Raw genomic sequence first — 21936 nt, 5'->3', positions numbered from 1 at the left:
TGCTTATTGTCTGATATATTTCAAGCAGGTAGTTATGAAAAGTACTAACTGTGTCTAATAAACATTGAAATGCTTGTGTTTTTTAAATGTCATGTTGCATACAAAATGATCATCTTTTGTTTTCTTTTGTTCCATGCTCCAGTCCAAGAGGTGGCGGTATTGTACCAACAATTTAAAAGAAGAAAAGGAGAGGAAAAAAATGTGATACTCTCGCAAAACATGGCTATTTCCAAATGATGCAAGCGTGTTCATGCATTTTTTATCTGAAAATCTGTGGTATATATAATTTGTCAAATTTAGTCCGTTTAATGTGTGTACATTTTCCTAAATCATTTCAAAAGTGTAAACTGATCTAAAATCAAAAACTGACCCAAATATATAACTGATTGACTTAACCACCAAAAGATTGTTTAAGGTGCAAATCTGATTAAACCGCAGAGCTCTACACACAAACCATGTTACATACTGTACGCCCATCACCCCCGGTTCACTAGTGTGATATGTACTGTAACTGTTCACGCTGCATTTCTAAACATTTCACACCACATTTCACAAATGTGCCTTATGACTACCTTCACGTGTACAAATGTCATTTGCTGCTAAAGAAAGTGAAATTTGAAACAGGAATTTGAAACACAAGTGAGCGCCTGGTGTGAGATCAGAATTCACAGGTGTTGTTTGTATTTGTATACATCTGAAGCCGTTTATAAATCTTTCTTACATTTTAAACAAAAAGCTAATAATGTGCTCCTACTACACAGGATGCCGTGCTAGCTGCCAGTGTGTAAATGGTTTAGAGCATGCCACCTGTGGGATTAGATGGGAACTGCAACACATCAGGACCTTCAACTCAAACATGTACAAATTAAAAATATATTTCCAAATGTTAAAGGATTTTGAAATCATTGTGGCGATACATTTTTCATGTGAAAAAAAATCGCGCACCAATCCCCCACCCCATCTTTACTTTTTAGGAGCATAACTTTAGAGCTGAAATAGAAACTCTTGTCAGATTAAAATGGCACAGAAATGTTCAAATACAGCCAGCTAACGGAAGAGATATATAAATCGTGTTTTGCTTCTTTCGAGAACTTTTTCCGCTGATTAGAACTAAGCAGAACACTTGGCACTCATTTACACTGTATTCTTTTTCAGTCCATAAAAGCAATATCGCATTTGCATAATAATTTGTTTTTAAATGTAAGATTTAAGAAATGTTAAAACCCAATACAGTGGAACCTTGGATTACGAGCATAATTTATTCCGGAACTGGGCTCGTATTCCAAAACTCTCGTAAAACAAAATTAATTTCCCATGAGAAATAATGAAAACTTAAATTAACACTGTGCACACAGTGTGAGAGAGAAAGAGAGAGAGAGAGAGGGTGTGTAAACCAGCACGCTGCCAAATTACGTGCGCGCGCACACAGGCTGAGGGAGAAAATGCGTGCACGGATGTTGATTATACCAGTAAGAGACGAGCACTAAGACCCAGTAGGGGAGACGATTTAACCACAATTCCGCAGCGCAAGAGAGAGAAAAAACATTGGCATGATATATGATACTCGGTACTCGTTAACCAAGACTCGCTCGTTTTTCAAGTAAAAATTTATTTAAAATCTTTGCTCGTCTTGCGGGATACTCGCAAATCATATTACTCTCAATCCAAGGTTTCACTGTATAAACAAACATAAGAACCCAGGAAAGAAATGTATATATAAAAAAAAAAAAAAGATCGAATTGTTCCGGGTGTGTGCGCTGTTCAACATTATAAACGCGGTACAGTCAATCACATGATGATTACAACACACGTTACGGGTCACGTTATATCCAAGTTATCCCTGATCCCTATTAAGCGACAATGACATCACCACTCCGGACTGTAGTCTTGTGCTTTACGCACCAGTGAGCCAAGCTTATTCAAATGAATAAACAAATCTTTCCAGTTGTTATAATATTTCCATGGATATAACACAGTGTTATTTTCAACCACAGTTAAGTTACACAGACACAACATGATTTCCGTTTCGGCCCATATCACTGGAGAACAAAAGGGTTTCGGTGGCCTTATTTAAAGTGGCCACCGGAGAGACACTGTATGATACAGAACGGCTAGTAAAGTACTCTGCTTACATTTAATCTCAAGCCATCACCATGAATGTATCGTTATTTTAATGGCCGGATAAAATGTTTATTTAATTGTAAGACTGTTTTATTTAATCTGTCTGTTTGGTCACATGACTAGGACTTGAGGGAGAAACATGACTAACAGAGATGGAAAGAACAAGACCAAAGCAAACATTATTATCACATAACACATATTTCGAAAGTACCTTTAGGAAAAAGGCAGCAAAAAGCATTTTGGGCGTCTTACTTCTAATTAAGCGAAATTCTTAAAAGATAAGATAATCGAATACATTTAAACTACAGCTATAATGACTTAACATCTATCATACTGTAAAATTCTTGCAGTTTATGTACAAAAATGGTGTTCGAGTCAAACTGGGACTTTTCTCATGAATTGAGGCGTAAAAACAGTTGGTGTTTTACAGAGGACTTTAAGCGCAATACATACACAGCTCTTAGGATAAAATTAATTAAAGATACACCTTCATTCGTCCCACAGTGGGGAAATTTCCAAAGCCACAGTAAAACATTTGAATGGTGCAAACTTTTTTTTAAAGAAGCCCCAACTTCCGTGGTACATCCTGTCCTAGGTGGCTCGCAGCCCATTGCAGTCGTTCCGGTGAACTTTCAGCAAATGGGGGGCTTGATGTTTGAAAATGGACACTAACCTGCAGAAGTGACGTATCTGTCTGTGGGGACTGTACACACACTCATTCAAGACATGCAGGAACTTGGAGTCGCTGCCACATCTTGACCTCGCTTCTTATACTTCCACATGTTTGAGGCGATTAAGGTGTTTCTTAGAGGCCAGCGATTCATACGGGAGTAAAGCAGCCCGTCTGATCTGATCATGGTGCTACGTACCGAGAAAAACGTTCTACCCTGACAGTATCCAAGCGCTTGTGAAACACTGCGATAGGTGTCTTAGTGTAGCAGGGGACTAAATAGAGAAATAAAAGGCATGTTTTCTCTGTTATTGTGCACTAATCAAAAATCCCAGTTTGATTTAAAGCCCCTTTTGTATTTGGAGGTAGGTCTAACTACAATAAATAAATTTAAACAACGGAATTTCTCAACATTTTTTTTTTAATCATTGAAGGATCAATGTTTATCAGGGCAGGTGTTTTTTTATGATTTGGATAAAAAGGTCACTGCAGCACGAGTGAGGACGACAATCATGCAAAGTTTTGGGTCCAAGCTCATTTCAGTTCAAAACAAAAAATATATACACAGACTGTTAACTTTTCCAAAACTTTTATGGTGAGACACCCTTCATCATCTACACAGCTTCGACTTCGCTAGCTGAGGAAATGTTTACTGCTGAGCCTCTCCTGAACTCAAGCACATGGTCTCCACTTGGAAGAATGCGAAGAACTTGTGAGTGTGTTCGCCTGGGTGTGGCACATCTGTTTACAAGTCTGCAATGGAACGGGGGAAGGGACATCTCCCCCTATACACATCTGCTTTCTATTACACGCCATGCTTCTGCTCTCCATGTGTGTGTGTGTGTGTGTGTGTGTGTGTGTGTGTGTGTGTTTGACCATCAGCTGAACCGCCGAGCTACATTTCAGACGCTCTGTCCGGATAGAAACTTCACTCTTCTTCTTTGCGGTGTTCGTTAAAAAAACAAACAAACAAAAAAAAAAGGACAGAAAGAGTACATGCTTTGCTTCCTCAGACCCGGGTGAGTTTAGCGGGTTTGGGGTAGTTTTTTTTTTACCAACAAGCAGACAGTTTTTGGACATTTCACACAGGGTGTAGCTTCCTGTTAAAAGTCAATACAGAGATTAAGAAATCTAAAACCACTTTTTTTTCTTTCCTCACTGTCAGAAACCTGCGTTGCGCAGCACCCTCCCGAACGTATGAAAAAGTTTTTCTTTCTCAGCTGTGGTTCACATTGTTCGCATAATACAGGTTAGAGGCTTGTAATGCGCACTAGTAAACAATAAGCGATAGTGGTAATGCGTTTGATGTCGGATGCTTTTAAAAAAAACGTAGGGAAGCGCTTATGTTAGTGTGACGTCCTACGAAAGGTAGTTCGACAAAAGGTATATTATTATGGTTCACGTAACGCGCCAGGCGAGCAGGCACACAGACCAGAAAATACAACAAGAGCTGACTGTTATTCATCCTTCGCGGGTGTGACAACTGAACGGAGCTCGAGGGAGTAAACCGACCATCACGTGAAGACCAGCAGTCCTAGACTTAAGACTTAAACTCTTTCTAGAGTTTGTCTCTACCTAAATTAATAAATAAACTGACGAGTCTTGCTGTGTGTCTCTTTTCTGAAAGTTCTTCGTTAATATCGTTTCTTTGCTGATTTTAGATATGGAGTAAGAAAAACCACAATCACCTTTTTGAGAAATCTTAACATTATATACTAGATACACACACTCACTCACTCACATGACTAACAACAGCAATAAGCAGTTAAACTTTAAACACGCTTGGGGACTTACTGTGTGTGTGTGTGTGTGTGTGTGTGTGCGTGTGTGTGTGTTCTCACAGCCGGCGGAACAGAACATCATCTCAAGTTAATAATTAATTTCATAAGTTCCACAATTAACACCTACCTGTGTGTGTACATGTATCGACAGACTGACAGACAGACAGACAGACAGACAGACAGACAGACAGACAGCTTGTCCTCGCCGAAAGAAAGAGTTTTTGTTTGAACTTACCACAGCCCTGCTTACTAAGTAACTGTTTGTGCTTCTCCATGAGCTCTAAAAATGCTGCTCCTCTAGTGCTTGTGCTTTCACAGCTCCTCCCTGACACACACACACGCACACACACACACATACATACACCACGCCCCCCCTCCCACCCTCTCTCTCAATGGCCTAAAGCTGTTGGCTAGTTGCCTAGCAACAAGAAAGGACGAGAGGGAGGGGTATGTGCTGTATGTATACCTCTAATGAGTAAGCGAACAAAAATATATTTACTCGCTCTGCTGGTTGCTAAGACGGTTGGTCTAGTTCTGTTTTTGAGTAAGACCCTTGTTCGGCTGGAAATATTTGCTCTTCTGAGGAGTGCCGTGCGTGGTGATTCTGTGTGAGGCCGACTAGACGCTCAGGCGGGAAACACTGATGCAACAGCTCCTGGGTTTAAAGAAGAAGAAAAATAAAATAATAATAATCGACCTCGGAACGAAGGTATTAGGCGACGTTTTTAACCCACACCCGAGCTTTATTTTTCCGTCTTGCCTGCATCCTGTTCCATAAGGGATGAGGGAGAGAGAAAGTGTGTGTGTGTGTGGTTTTTTTTCCTCTCCTGAATCATTCTATTACTGAACCGGCTTCGTTTTGTACAAGGTACAAAAGTGGGTGAGACGTGAAACACAACACAATGCACTCTCACCTGTATTGGATTTCAACGAGGTCAGAATAGAGAGTGATACAGATAGAGATCAGAAGAAGTTGTACTACGAAATTATGGAAAATTTCACCTACTGTATGCAGTTAAATAGTTCTAAAATAATCACCTTCCAACCAACCATTACACCATGACATGAAACAACCAAAAAAAGATGAAACACGGTGATGGGATCCACCAGGGATCAACTGTCTAGGTACCGATTTTCATTTACATGACCATTCTGATAGCGTCAAAGATAATCTGCACTCTAGGTGGTAGAATTTATTTGAAGTAACCTTTAGAAAAGGCAAATCCATGACTCTTCCCGCACACTACGTCCATATAAGCTTTCGTATTTCCTCATTAAAAAAATGTTTTTGGTTGCCAGGGGGGTGATGGGAAGATGGAAGGAGTACTTTGAAGAGTTGATGAATGAGGAAGATGAAAAAGAACAAAGGGTAGAGGAGGTGACTGTTGTAAATCAGGAAGTAGCAAATATTAGTAAGAGTGAGATGAGGAGGGCGTTAAAGAGGATGAAGAGTGGAAAGGCTGTTGGTCCTAACGACATACCTGTGGAGGTATGGAAGTGCTTCGGAGAGGTGGCAGTAGAGTTTCTGACTAGTTTGTTTAACAAGATCTTTGAGAGTGGGAGAATCTCAGAGGAAGGGAGGAGAAGTGTACTGGTGCCGATTTTTAAGAACAAGAGAGATGTGGTGATTACAGAGGCATAAAGCAGATGAGCCAGACAATGAAGCTGTGGGAAAGAGTAGTGGAAGCTAGGTTGCTGATGGACAAGTACAAAGAAGGTAATAGAGACTTGCATTGTGTCTTTGTAGACAGTGCCAAGAGAGGAGCTGTGGTGTTGTATGAGGAAGTCTGGAGTGGCAGAGAAGTATTTTAGAGTGATGCAGGACATGTATGAGAGCTGTAAGACCGTGGTGAGATGTGCTGTAGGTGTGACAGAAGAGTTCAAGGTAGAGGTGGGTCTGCATCAAGGATCGGCTCTGAGCCCCTTTTTGTTTGCTCTGGTGATGGACAGGATGACAGATAAGGTTAGAAAGGAGTCTCCATGGACTATAATGTTTGCAGATGACATTGTGCTTTGTAGCGAGAGCAGGGAACAGGTGGAGGAAAATCTAGAGAGGTGGAGGTATGCTCTGGAAAGACAGAATACATGTGTGTAAATGAGAAGGACCCAAGTGAAACGGTAAGGCTAGGGGTATACAGGCAGGTTGGAATGGGTGGAGAAAAGGGTCAGGTGTGTTGTGCGATAAAAAAGTATCAGCGAGAATGAAAGGAAAAGTGTTTAAGACAATGGAGGGACAAAAAGAGGGACAACCCATGTTAGATGTTTTAGAGATAAAGAGAGACCAGATTGAGGTGATTTGGACATGTTCAGAGGAGAGCTTGTAAGCATATCGGTAGAAGGGTGCTGAGGTTGGAACTGCCAGGCAGGAGGTCTAAAGGAAGACCAAAGAGGAGATTTATGGATTTAGTGAGAGAACACGTGAAGTTAGTTGGTGTGAGAGAAGAGGAAGCAGAGGATAGGGTTAGGTGGAGGCATATGATTCACTGTGGAGACTCCTAAAAGGGAACAGATGGAAGATAAAGAAGATATACCTGTGTGTATATATAAAAATAAAAATTGCTCCTCCTGAAAAGGATGATATGCTGCCTGCCAGTGTGTGAATAGTCTAGAGCACCACCTGTTGGATTACAGAGGAACTGCACCATTTTATCACCTCAAATGCAAACCCACCGATCAGCCAAAGATATTATCAATATTAGGCTTATATTCATAATAGTGTGAACAATTTATTTATGATTTTTTTTCCCGGAAAAAAAGAATTGTGATAGACCATTGAATGGATTTTTCCCTACTCTCTACTGTGTTACATAATTTAAAGGCGTTTACATTGTGGAATTCCAATTGTTTTAGTCAGATGGGATTTGCATGCCATGACGGTTCATCAACTTCAACATGTTTTCCTCATGTCATCATGTCACTTTAGCCATTTTAGCAGCTACTGCTAGCCCTGCTGAGAAATCCTCTGTGCTGCCGGCGCTGATTGAACGCAGTAATATTTTACTACATATTTATTTTATTTTTATATTTTGTTTATTAACTTAACTAAGGTCTCGGCGCTCCCCTAAAAGTGAGTGCGTGCGTGCATGTTTTGCGTTAAAGCTGAAATGCTCCTATTTTCACTCCTCCTGCGAACCTGGTGTTTTAGTGTCTATGTAAATAAGTTACTGCTAAGCCACACCCTTCCAGAGAACAACAAAGTTGAGCAGTAAAGCAGGGAGGGTTTCTTCTTATCCGAGGTCACAATACAGAAATAAAAAAATAAAATTGGCTTGTTTAAACCCTGGCCAATGCAAAAAAAAAAAAAAAACACTTTTTTTGTACAAAACTATACAGAAGGTTAAAAAAATTACTAGATTTTGCATAATACTGTAGGTGACCTTTTTAACGGAACACCTACAAAACTAGGGCATATCTATAATATCTTAAGTGCAACAGCGAAACACATCAAACCTTGAGATGCAACAAGGAAAAAGTACAGCAGCACAATTTTATTTATTACAACGCATGATAACGTTTTAAAGTCTATCATAAACCAATAACTCAGTGCAGATTTACAGCAGCGATCACTCAACTTGGCACCTGATGTCTGTAGGTGTTGGAGTTCGAGGTAAAGTAAAGGCGGATTGCTGATTGGACCTGTTGCAAATCCAAAGCACACTCCTGGACTGCGATTGTCCCGAGTTCATTCCTAAATCCCATTTAAAGCGCATCGGGTGCTACAATCCTTTCTTTGTTCTTCTGATCGGCCGAGTATGACGTGAAAGGTGATGAGGTTATTTCTGACAGGAATTTACATCCTGAATATAGCTCCCGACCGGTCCACCCTGACGCTCCGTATAGCCCTGTGCTGTCTGTTTAACCACCACCAGAGAGGGTCACAGTCCCGAGAGGAAGGAGATTTTAAAGTGTTTATAGAAGTGACTTCAGGTTGCATAATTAACTGGCCTATTTCTTTGTCTTTCTTTTTTTTTTTTTTTTCTCGAAAATGATTTAATTCCCTTCGGAGCAGCCAGCTCACGTCACTGGCCCTATTTAACGACTGAACGAGACAAACGCCTACACTCACTAACGCTCCGATTTTTGTGCAAACCGAACCCAAAGCGATGTGAAAAAAGTATTTTAAATGGCAGCAGTTACAGCGCTCTCTAATTTATTTATTTGCACTATTGTAATTTCACAGTGGAATACAAACATGCAACAAGAAACAAGCAGAATCTGATAACACACACACACACACACACATCACTGTTGAGTAGAAGAGAAGCCACAAGAGCCCCATTCACACACTGAATCGGTCTCTCTGTCCTCCATGAATTCCTTAACACACACACACACAAACACACACACACACACACACACACACACACACACACACACACACACACACACACACACACACACACACACACACACGGCTGAATCCAATTACCAGGACTGAGCTAAAAACCTGATAACGGTAAATTAGCTCGACAAAAAGCTTGGCTCGGACACGATATCACAGCAGAATTTCATAATTTTATTACATTTTTTTATTTTACTTTTTTTATTAATAAATACATAAACATTCTTTTTTAACAAACTTCTCAAACTGTATTCAGGTTCTTTCTGAAAGATGTGTAAACTATAATAAGTACATTTAATCCTATCTTTTTGTGATGCTGCAGGGTTTCTTATCCTCAAACACTTTAAGCATGTAATGATGAAGCGTTGCTACGGCAACAATAATAACAGGATGCGAGACGGAAGCGTATGTCAGACACACCTTCTACTGCTTGTGTGCTGATTTGCCTCAACATCTGCCCCTTCCCACACTGCTCTGCATTCGTACGGTTTTTGTAATTTTATATTTCCCCCAAAAAAAATATTAAGAAAAAACTTTTAAGAAAAAAATAATTTTTTGTTTCATTTCACTGCATATCGTACTGTGTATGTGACAGAATTTGAAAGGTCCATTTTCAAAGGGCGCAGCAGCCGCAGTTTGTTGGCGCTGGGGCTTGAACCGCCAATATTTCATTCAGCAACTTAAACCACAACTGCCAGAATAGGAAAAGGAGAAGAAGAAAAAGAAGAAGTAGTAGTAATAGAAATAGTATTAATACTAGAGTACCAGTCAAGTATGTGGATACACCTCCTAATAAAAAAAAAATTGTGAATATTTTCTACATTCTAAAACGATACTGTATTTTTTCAAAACTATGAATTAACACATACAGCATTAAACAATTATCTAACAACAACCACAGCAGTCCGTTGTTATTTAAAAACATGAAGGTCAGTCTCGTCAAGCAGCATGATGAAACTGTGTCTCATGAAGACCTTACGAGGAAAGCAAGACCGAAACCTACCTCTGCTGCAGAGGAGAAGTTCATTTAGAGTTACCAGCCCCAGATTGGAGCCGTTGTGAAGGATTACAGATCATATCAACTGTTTAAAGGAGATTATTGCATAATTTGGATACCTTCGATGTCTTCATTGTTTTACAGTGTAGAAAGGAAATACCATGGAGTTAGAAGGTGTGTCCAAACTTTTGACTGGTAGTAATGTAGTAGTAGTAGTAGTAGTAGTAGCCAATCTTCAGCTTTGAGCTTAGGTTTGATTCATCCTCTTTTCCAACAAATCCCACCTTCTGCATTATGATTGGCTACAACAACGTATTCCCATCTACGATTGGATCAGTGCTTGGGCCAGGTTTGGTCTCTCGAGTTTACCGATCAACTACGGACACGAAATTTCCCGAACATGCACATAAGGAATCCATTTGTTCCAACAAGAGGAGCGATCAGATCAAGATCAACATCATTTTACCTATTAAACAGATCATTACAGGTCTACACCATACCCCTCGCTCCAATTGGTCAAGTCTGTTGTGACTGATGTGGTCACATGATGTATTCCCTTCCAAGGTATTGTTTTGATTATTAGTGGAAAATCAGGGTCCATATAAACGCAGCTAGTTGCTCTGGGATGGTTTTCACACTTACCATGGAAGGAGTAAAGAGGGTTTATTATTTTAATTTCTGTTTTTTTTAAACCATTCTGTCTATATAAGGAATCATAAATGAAGTGAGGTTTAATGTCTGTTTCATACTTTACTTCATTTACATGTCATATCTAAATGTTTTTGATTGTTTTTATATGATTATAGTGTGGGAAATTGGTAATATTTTTGGGCAGATTATCTGCATTTATGTTATTTCCTTGAAAAATTGTGCTTCGTAATACAAATTTTCACCTTAAGAACTCCACATTGGACTATACATAATATAACCTGTTAACAGCTGTATCACAGATAAGCCCAACAAAATCAGGCCACTTTTCCCCCCATCTAACCGCGCCATGGTTAAAGAGGATGTGAGTAAGAACGAACAGGACGCGTGTGGCTTAAAGTTCAACGCCCCGCTCGTGTCCCTGGACGAGCAGAGCAGGATTTTCCGCCGTTCGACCCCCCTATGCTAATCGCCGAGTCCGGTTTCTAGCCTGTTGGGAAAGCAGGGATCACGCTCACCGGCCAAGTGAGGATCAATTCAACGGTCTGCTTTCTTCTACACAGACGTCCTTTAGCAAATAAACACCTTTGTCTTCTGATTCCAGCAGAGGACACGCAGGTCACGTAGTTTTGTGTTTTCAGGTGCCTTTTTTTTTTTATGCCTCAATCATTTCCAACTTCATGAACACGAGCAAGCTTTTGAAACATCTTGGTTGCAATTTAACTTTACCTGGTTATACATAAAAGCGACATTAAGACAAATAGACCGTGCTGTTTGCTGCTGGGAACTAATCTTGATCAAACCTGGTACTTGGAAACAAGGACATTGACATTTTTTTTTTCTACTTCATTATTTATTTTTTTTAAAATTATAACCTTTGGAAAAAATTTGGAATAAAAAACTAACAAGACTGCAAAAGATATCTTGCCTAACCTACTAGCTGATCCTGAACAAATCTAGGATACTACAATACGATGCTGGTACACTCCGAGAAACCTCATGTGACCAGCCTAATTCATAGCATGTTTTCCAAATTAAGCCTCTCCAAAAAGGCAGGAAGGTCCTGATCCAATTTCTTGTAAGGAAATCTCATTAGTGATGCTCGAGGGCTACGACATTGGGCCTTAATTACATTCAAAGTGAAATGAAAATCTCTTTAAATGATCATCGGATGTGTTTATTCGCCATTCCCGGTTACTGATCGCTTCTCACATGCGGTAAAATTGTTAACAGTAGCGACTTTTTGTATTGTTCCGTGCATTGGAAGACACAATCACCAATGAGCAAAAATAACCAATACATATGGAGAAAAAAAAAAAAAAAAAAAAAAAAATCACAATACAATACGTGACAGGGCGCATAATGCAAACCTAATTCAGCAAACCAGTAAACCACACGACGTGAAAAACAGGAAACGTTGCACAACTTTTTGCTTGGGTAAAACGCGCTGCTATATTAGGAGCACGTGCTTTTCACAAGCTCGCAGCTTTCACTCTTTCCATTAACACCAGAGAGCATCTTATGTAACTTAAAAACAGCCCACCCAGGAAACACGGAGGGCTCGTTTCTACTTTGCAGTTCCAAATAGTGGTGGTACAGTTTTTAAACTTGCACAGAAGTGTATAATCATCACAGGTTTGCTAATGTTTAAAAAAATAAATTAAAAAAAAGATACACAGGTGGTGCGATGACATAGCGGTTATTATTGTGGCTTCACACCTCCAGGACCGAAGGTTTGATTCCCGTCTCTGGTCTGTGACTGCGTGTTCTTCCTGTGCTTGGCGGGTTTCCTCCATCCGGAGACATGCAGATTAGACTAAATGGCGTTCCCAAATTGCTCAATGAAAAAAATAAATGGATTGGCATTCTGTCCAGGGTGTACCCCACCTTATACCCAAAGTCTCCCCATGGACAGTCCACAGAGTGATCCTGTACAGGATAAGCGATACAGAAAAGAAAAATAAATGCTGAATAAAGAATTTTTTTTTTTTTTTTTTTTAATACTCAGAATCTAGTGTGGAAAAATGTATTATGCAATACACCCTTATACAAAAGTCTCTTTGTGCATCCTTGTTCATGCTATATTTACCTGAGTAACAAATTAACCAGGTGAGGGATTTTAGAGAAATCCTGCGGTCACATGGAGCGACGCTTGTGCACAACCACAGGCATAAAAGCTATGCATGGACATGGTGCAAAACTAACAAGTGCAAGCTGACACAGGCCTCAGAGCTCCCTCAATTTACGTTTGTGTGTTTCACGCTTTAGCTGAAATACCCATCACATATGCCTTTTTTTTAATACTTTAAACTTCCTTTATTTAACTCCTCCCCCTCCAAATGCACTGCTTCACGGTGTATGCACTGACATATGCACATATGGCCTACTCCTGAGCCCCGCCCCATCAGAGAACAGATCAGCTGAGCAAAACACCAGGGGAAGGCAGGAATCATCTTATATGAGGTCACATTGTGTGGAAAATCTACCTGGCTTGTTTAAACCTTGACCAAAATAAATAAATAATAATAATAATAATAATAATAATAATAATAATAATAATGATTATAATAATAATTTCACCCACACCTTTTTCTCAATTTCAGAGCCACCTCGATGTCTTAAAATGACTGAAAGTGAATTTGGCATAAAAGATTCCCTTTAACATTGGTGTAAGTTAAAAGGAATCTTTAAAAACATGCGACAAAAAAAGAAATTCAAGGGAATCTTTGAAACATGAGACACTGTTCAACAACAAGTGTTGGTTAACAAGTGCAAACTTAAGTAGACACTAGAGATTAGGGGATTTTTTTTTTTTTCAACGACTCGGTTATGAATCGCGATTCTTTTGCGACATCAAAATCATTTTTGTTTTTAAACTATTTTTGCATTTATAATAAAGATGAAACAGTTGATCGGCCAGACCGAGAGCTGACTAGACGGTAAAGGCACAGAAGCTTCTGATCGGCCATTTTCTCCAAACTCTGCCACAGAATTAGTATTAAACCCACACACGCTTACACCAGCACTAATAGGTTAAAAAAAAAAAAAAAAAACGCGTGCTACAGAGGCCTTCGTACTAGAAGCCTTTTGCTTTAGAAACCACACGCCCCATGTGCATGCAGCCGCTCTACCCACGCGCTGTCAATTTGAGTTTCGAGACTTTGGAGGCATGTGGGATGGTAAAACCCCACTGTTACTGTACTGCACTCTGAGCTACTCAAACATTTTCATCCTGTGTTGTAGGAGTGAAATATTTGGCAAGTTTGTTTAGAAATAATAATTATGATGGATAACAGAGAAACATGCCGTGCAGTTAAATGTTAAAACTTTTGTATTTGGACATAGTTTGTATTGATTTAATGCAGCACTTGGTTTTTAAGAGGGCACTTGGTTTTATGCTGCCTTCAATTCTCAAAAAAATCCTGTTATGTGGATGTGATTTTTCCTTTAAAATTAATCGTTAAAATTAATAATATTAATAAATATTTTGAATGGAATTAACATAGAATGTTTTTCATTTCAAACACAAAGTCAACCTATTATGCAAAATTCACATTTTAATCATTTTTAAACCCTCGGATGGATCTCATGTGTGGGCAGAAGCAAAAAAAATAAAAATAAAAATCACTGCTTTTTGTCCTTTATTCATTTTTTTATTGGCCAGGCCTTAAACAAGCTGATTCTTGTTTTGAATTTCTGCCTATTATGACCTCATATAAGACTGGATGGTTGCTGGGCTCTGCTGTTCTCAGGAGGGACATGGTTGAGCAGTTACACACACTGTGCACTTGAAAGAGGAATGAAATTAAGGGAGTTTTAGTTATGAAAAAAATACTTCAGCTGGAGCATTAACGTGCACTTTAAAAGACCTCTGAGACACATATTAACTTGTTAAAGTAATACTGTAGTAAATATGTGACCTTTAAAACATTTTCAGCCCTGGTGCAAACCTTCTTCGAAATTAGTCATTATGACTACATTGAATATTTTCAGATGTTAATTCATGTCTGTGTGACACAGAATAACCTGGAGATTATTTCAGGATTCAAATGCTGCTGACTCAGAGTGTTGATCAGGGCGGTGCCTTAACCAGCTGCTGTTAAACACTAGTGCGGGTTGCTTGTGAAAGAATATCGGCATTTTACACACACACACACACACACACACACACACACATGTTGCGTTTAAAAAAAATTGCTGTCCTTTCCCTTTTATAAGGGCCGTGAAAAAGTATTTGCTTCCTGATTTTTATTTATTTATTTATTTTGCAATATTTGTTACACTTAAATTTTAAATGAGACCATCAAACTAATTTGAATATCACACAAAGACAACCTGAGTAAAAACCAAATGCAGTTCTTAAAAGTAACTGCCCCCCCTAAACCCAATAACTGGTTGTGCCCCCCTTGGCGGCAAGAACTGCAATCAAGTGTTTGTGACAGCTGGCAATGAGTCTTTCTATGAGTTGCTGTGGAGGAATTCTGGCCCTCTTTACCTTGCAGAAGTGTTTTAATTCAGCCACACTGGAGATTTTTTAAGGTCATCTCAATCAGAGTTAAGTCCAGGCTTTGCCTAGGCCACTTCAAAACCTTTATCTGCGGGTGGGGGCAATTACTTTTTTTATTTAGGCCCAGGTAGGTTTGAACATGTTTTTTCCTTAATAAAGAGCATCATTTTGCATTTTCTTAGGTTATCTTTGTGTAACAATTACATCAGTTTGATCTGAATCATTTAACTGTGACTAATATGCAATAAATAAATAAATAAATAAATAGGAAGGGGCAAATACTTTTTTATATATTACTTTTTTAAGTATATCCTATTCAAATGGACATATTGGTAAACATTCTGTCATGTGAGAGAAGCATGTGAGAGCTTACATTACTTGTGGTTATAAAGGTCAAAGCATTGTATGGATTTGTTGCTATGACAACAGCGTAAAGTCTGAAGATATCAACTAAAATCACAACAGGACAGAAAGTGATTACTTAACATACATACAGGAAAACCACTCGGTTTGCAATTACACTTTGCATGTTGTAACTGGAACATCATCGACGGCACTCGTTACAGTGAGGCGCTTATTGAAGAGCTGAAGCTTAAACTTCGGATTAAACGCAGAGGATGCTATCATGGGGCGTTGTGATTTTGCACGATGCTGCACGTCCGCTCATATCTGTCCGAAAAAAATTCGTTTTGAGGTTTTAAAGTGCCCTGATCTCGCTTCGTCTGTGTCGCTACAATCTTCTACAGTCAGAACAGCGATAATGTTTGACTCACCCTTTCTTCTGTAATATTCCCTCTACAATTATTTACCACACATCACCATTTAGTGCAATTGAAATGACATTTACATTTACAAATGTAATGTAAATTGCACGACACTCAAAAACAAACATCAAGCTGTAAGTCAGTTTCTCATGCTTAATGTACTTATGTTTAATCACTGCTTGTGTAAATGCACCGAGATCATGTGACCTCCTACAACCACAGTATTACTCAAACGCTGCTGTTGAAATAAATCTACAGTATTTGCATTGTACTGCTCGCTGAAATTTCTGAGTGAAAACTGTGAAACGGTCACAGTGCATTATGAGTAATACACACACACAGCTACAGCAACTATGCCCTCTGTACACACACACACACACACACACACAAAAAGAACAATCATCAACAAAACATGCCTATTCCCCTGCGGAGGTGGTGTAATGTAATTACCATTAAAGTATCTCTGGGATTTTAATCCCGTCTGCAATATTTCATTGACTGTAAATGCACGTCTGGAAGACTTCTGTTGTGTTTTTACCATTTATTAAATACCCAGGAGATATAACCCCAGCGAAACGTCATAAATATATCCTATACAAATTGACATGTTGGTAAAGTTTCTCTTATACAGTATCCTGTAGGAATAGAGGTTCTGTCTTTATTTGTCTGCATTATGGGAATGGACTATTTTATCACCTCAAGCTTATAACCGAGCTACTGCCTGCAGGACAAAACAACATTCAGCTGATCATGTGAGAAAAGCCACACGTTCAAGGATGTTACACAAGTTAGCTCCTAGAAGGGCTACATTTATGTCATGGTCATATGACGTACTAGGGATTAGGTACAACCTACAACAAGTGGTGGTTATTAAAGGTTAAGATGAGGCGTATGGATTTGTTGCTATGACAACAGTGTGTACATCATGCAGACATCCCCCACATCAATCAACCTGACAACAGAAGCATTACTTATTTACATCCTGTACACACGAGAACAGCCTCTTATTTTACAATTACACTATGCACATTTTGAAATTTATATATATTTATATATATTTTGGGACCAAGAACTATGACATCCGCCTATGTCATAATAGGATTTTTTATTTTTTTTTTCCATAGTTTTTTGGCGGTATGCTTAATATGCTTAAAAACTCATGAAAATTGGCAGACAGGTTGGAATCTGCTGCCAGTAGGATGCATGAGACCCTGCGCCCGGGTGTTGCATAGGGCCCTCACACGAGATTTTAGCTTATAGCTCATACAAACTTATTCGTATGCATGCGAAACCCGGTACACATTTAGAGCACATTGAGCTGAACAACTTTCGCATTGCACGTCATAGGGTCAACTCACCAGGAAGTCAGTCATTTTGGGTCGATTGCAAATCGCACTGATTGGAATTCGATATTTTCCAAACCGGCACCAAACTGGGCCCATGTGATCTCAAGACATCGAGGATGCAAAATTGTAGTGGGATTTTTGATTTCTCAAACAGGTCAGCCATGACGTTGCCTCAAACTTATACTGAAAAGTGGTTAATAACTTGTGTGTGGCATTATATTGAGTGACATTATACTGTGACATCATAGTGTAATGCACTGTGACATCATAGTGTGATGCATTTTTTCCAGCATCTGGTGCTAAACATAAAATTCCCTTCTTTTCTAAAAGTATGTCCTAATGCTATTGGTATGTCCCCTTTAAATGCATGTGCCCGGTGTTCCCATGGTATTCATGTCTTTCTGGAGCACCGGCGCAGGGTGCTTGGGCCTGCTCATTGTTGCTTGCAACTATATTTTATTGTGTAATTTGTATATTTAATCCTAAAGCTTGTTTTTATTATTATTTTCTTAATTGCATTTATATTTTATTCACCCCACTAACTGTTTCACTGCATATCATACTGTGCAGGGCTGAGTACATGACAAATGTGATTTGAACTCCTAACTATCCATGAACTCTAGTGTTTGTAATAGAGTTTTGCTTGCATGAAGGCCATACTTAAAAGCTCAACGTTGGTTTATTTGGTACTGTAAATCAACCTTAACATTTAAATAGGCCATGTAGCTCTAACTGACAAGAGTGCTCTTTAGTTTGAACTGACCTTCATAAATATCAGCAATGTATCATTGATTTAACAACATAGCTGACAATGAAAATAAAAAATAAATTCCCTTTTTTTTTTTTTAATTAGATGTTTATAAGTAAAATTCCTGGCCAAAGGGAAAAAAAAAAAAGTCTTGTACTCGAAGATTTCATTGATAGCTTTGATTATGATACATAGTTTGATGGCGAATTAATGTGTGAAAATGATTCCTCATGGTCCCTAAAACACTCTTCCACAGTTTGAGTTCTGGAATATGTGCATGTCATTAGGGAAGAAAAGCTTCATAGATGTGATAATCTGGCCTTTTAGCTCGTAAGCTAAATACTTTTTTTTGCCAAATAACATTGCTGAGCCTAGACCTGACCAACTCAAACAACCCCAGATCATAACACTGCCTCCAGTGCATCAATCAATGCACCCTTCTTACTGCATTGCTCTGGCGCTCAAACCTTCTTTCTGATGAGTCTCACTAACAAGTGGTTTTCTTATGGCCACACAGCTGTTAAGTCCCAGTCCCCCAAGTTTTCATCACATTGTGCATGAATACGCTTACTTTAACTATGAAACATAGCTATGATTTCTAGTGTCACTTTACTAAGTGATCTCCTTTCATGACCTCATATCTAAGGTTCACCACAGTACTGGTTCCAATAATATGTCGAACAGTTCTTTCCAGTAATTTTAAATCACCATAATAGTTTGCAGACATAAATTTGACCCTTCCAAAGTGGTAAAAAAAAATCCATTTGTTTTGTTATTCTGTATGGGACAAAGTGCACAAAATTTCATCATTTGCCAAACTGAACAGTATTTTCCAACCTAATTTATCCATTCTCCTGGTCTATGTTTTGTAAGATAATTAAGACTAAGGGATTAAGATTCACATATTTGTCGTGTTCGCCTTACAGCACAGTGAAATTTTTTTCCACATCTCCCCGTCAGGAAGCTAGGGTCAGCGCAGGGTCATTCAGGATATGCCGTCCTTGGAGTAGATAAGCTTAATTGTCTTGCTCAAGGTCTCAACAGCAACAGCTTGGCGGTGCTGGTGCTTGAACCCCTGACCTTCTGATCAGTAACCCAGAGCCTTAACCGTTTAAACCACCGCTGCCTGAAAATCTTATGAAATCAGTGCAATGGTAAAAACCATATCTGTACTGCGAGTATATGGGGGGGGCATAATCATACCTGAGAGGTTTCTAATGAGCTAAATATCACCACAGGAATCAGGCTCCCCAATTATACAGTGTAAATTATTAATGAGAGCTGATTTAATTTCGTCTGTACTGAATATGTGTGTAGTGGAGGTAAACACAGGTAAGTGTGTGTTGCTCATACTTTTGAATGAGTGGGACAAAACTTTCCTTTTAATTAAGCTTTTTCCCAACTGTTGTCCTATTAGTGCTTTGGGTTTAGAAGTCACTATATCCTATGGCATAACTAACCAGCATACCACTTTATTTATATATGATAATTAGTTTTTGATAGCTTATTAAAAAGTAATACTGTATGTATATTTTATTAAATAATAATGAAAATAAAATCATTAAGAACTATCTGGCCAGGCTTTAAAAAATAGTGGTGCTTTATTAGTCCGGATAACAGTTATAAAAAGTTTTTTTTTTTTTTAGATAATGGAATTGAATATGAATAAGGGGAAAAAATTATTTAGTCATGAATTGGGATTCTTTTGTGTGGCCATTCACATATCACCACATTTGACTTCAAAATTGACTTTTAAAATAAATACTATTACGTTTCTAAGAAGAGTAAAGATAAAACGGTTAATCAGCCAGTGACCAGAACTGGTCAAATTTTTTGTTTGATTGCCCGGGGATCAGCCGATCAGCCTCAGATATAAACAATTCTGTACTGAGCGCAGAACCTTCTGGATTAAGCAACAGAAACGCATTTTCATGGCGTTACAACAATCAATATCAATATCATGTGCGTGTTTAAAGCTCAGATCTCCCTCCTTCTCCAAACTCTGTGAGTGACTTATTTTCAAACCCGCTTATTATACACGCTTACACCAATATCAAAACAATGTGAGCTCTTATTAGTCGAACAGTGTGTGCATTAGAAGCCATGTGTGCCCGCAGGCTCACAAACGCTCAACCCATGTGCTCACAGTCAGATCTTTGCTTGATTTCGTTGATTTTTAGGTGAAAAAACTAATTTTATAACGAACGAGCTACATTCAATTAATCAGTAAACTTTTTTAAAAGGTTTAAAATTGGACCAAGGGAAAAATATAATATAAAGAGGTATCATGAAAATATCGTATCGGGAGGTAATGATTCCCATCACAACACTTACTGACTCATAGTCTATACCACTTTATCCTGTATACAGGGTCACAGGGCGTCTGGAGTCTATCCCAGCTGACTTAGGGCATGAAACGGGGTACACCCTGGACGAGGTGCCAATCCATCGCAAAGTACACACACACACGCATAAACACACTATGGGCAATTAGTTAGCCTAATCTGCAGGTCTTTGGACCGTGGGAGGAAACCGGAGAACCCGGAGAAAACCTACCAAGCACGGGGAGAACACCACATGCACACAGACCCCGAGGCAGGAATCGAACCCGGAACATGGAGGAGCGAGGCGACAGTGCCAACAACCAAGCCTCAAGTGTTACGGATAGAGTTTACTTTAAAAAAAAATTATTTAAAAAAAGGCATGGGAAAAGACTAGTTTAAAAACATGCCTTGTTTGTAGATTTTAATCTCCACACCTTCAGATCTGGGTTTGTTTGTGTGTTTGTGTGTGTGTGTGTGTGTGTTAGTAATGATGAGTGTGGGGAAAAGGCCACAGATAAACACATCACCTGAATTTGAAGGTGTAAAGACGTGTACGTGTGGGTTCAGCTGTGTTTACATTTACACTGGTTTTATTATTATTATTATTATTATTATCCACAGATTCAGAGTCGGATTCCTTAAGGAAAAGTTAGAGCAGATGATCAACAGCTGATAAAGACTGAGCTGGAACCACACACACACACACACACACATAAATAACGTTGCTGCTTAAGCGTGAGCACGCGCACAGATGTACGATATAGGTGAAGCCTGTGGAACATCCCATAATAACCTACCAGGCTGTGATTCCCTCCCTTCCCCTGGCTTCAGTGCGCCTCGGCGGAGAACATGTCTGCCCCAATCCTGCTCTTTAACTTTAAAAATGTCTTGCAAGGAGGGAGCTGGGGTTGTTGTTACTGCTTCTTCGTCGTCTTCCTTTCCGGTGTCATCTCCGAATGCTCAGGTCACGGGAATACACCGTTAACGGAACGCAGTTTCCGAGCACCGTTTACGTAAACACTCTTTAGTGCAGTAGTATGCGGTTTTGGACGCGTCCCAAGATTCCTCGCTCTGGCAGGAGTGAAGCTGTTGCCAGAGGGGGCGGGGTTATTTATCTGTTCCAAACCGCTATGTAGAGAGGGAGAGTCCTTCGGTCCTATTTGCTCACTCGTGTAATGAAGGCGCGTTCACGGGCGAGAGCGCGCCTGGTGACGTGCGCATTCTCGGTGACAGAGAGAGAGAGAGAGAGAAGTGGGGGGTGGTCTTCCTCACATGCTATAATCCTTTGGCCTGTTTAGTGGTGTCTCTCAGTGTAACTATAAAATAAAGGCTTTTTTTGTTTGCAGTTTGTTTTTTAAGAATTCTGCTCCCATATATTCAAGCAACAGGTTATGCAGATTTTAAGTTAAATCACACTCCTACTCATGCAATACTGCCTTTCCATGAAAACATTTCTCCCTCACTCATCATCTACAGGGTGGGTAAAAAGTAACAGGCAATATTTACGAGATTCCGTGACGCCTAACGGTATTTGGCTGAGATAACATTGGCGACCTTATTTCCATGCAGTGGTGCACCATCCCACTTTGCTCTTACTTTGCCTGCGTGGCTAGTCCAGCATTTTCCAAGACGCTGGCTGGGACAACATAGACTTCATGAATGGCCTCCAAGAACTGCAGATCTTACTC

The 21936-nt window shown here is 39.3% G+C and overlaps 1 protein-coding gene across 2 annotated transcripts in view; it reads right to left on the bottom strand.

Moving 5' to 3' along the window:
• sgms1b (sphingomyelin synthase 1b) overlaps positions 1-21400 on the bottom strand; it is a 32091-nt gene extending 10691 nt beyond the window's left edge. Inside the window, exon 1 of one of the 2 annotated variants that reach the window (XM_053512250.1) lies at positions 21046-21400. The gene's annotated coding sequence lies outside the window, so the exon portion shown is untranslated. Of the gene's footprint in view, positions 1-4807; positions 4898-21045 lie in introns of those variants that run through there. The other variant, XM_053512251.1, reaches the window with a different exon arrangement.
• Between the last annotated feature and the right edge of the window lie 536 nt (positions 21401-21936).

Source organism: Clarias gariepinus, chromosome 14, assembly GCF_024256425.1.
Source record: "Clarias gariepinus isolate MV-2021 ecotype Netherlands chromosome 14, CGAR_prim_01v2, whole genome shotgun sequence".
Lineage (NCBI taxonomy): Eukaryota > Metazoa > Chordata > Actinopteri > Siluriformes > Clariidae > Clarias > Clarias gariepinus.
This window is presented reverse-complemented; position numbering and strand designations above follow the sequence as displayed.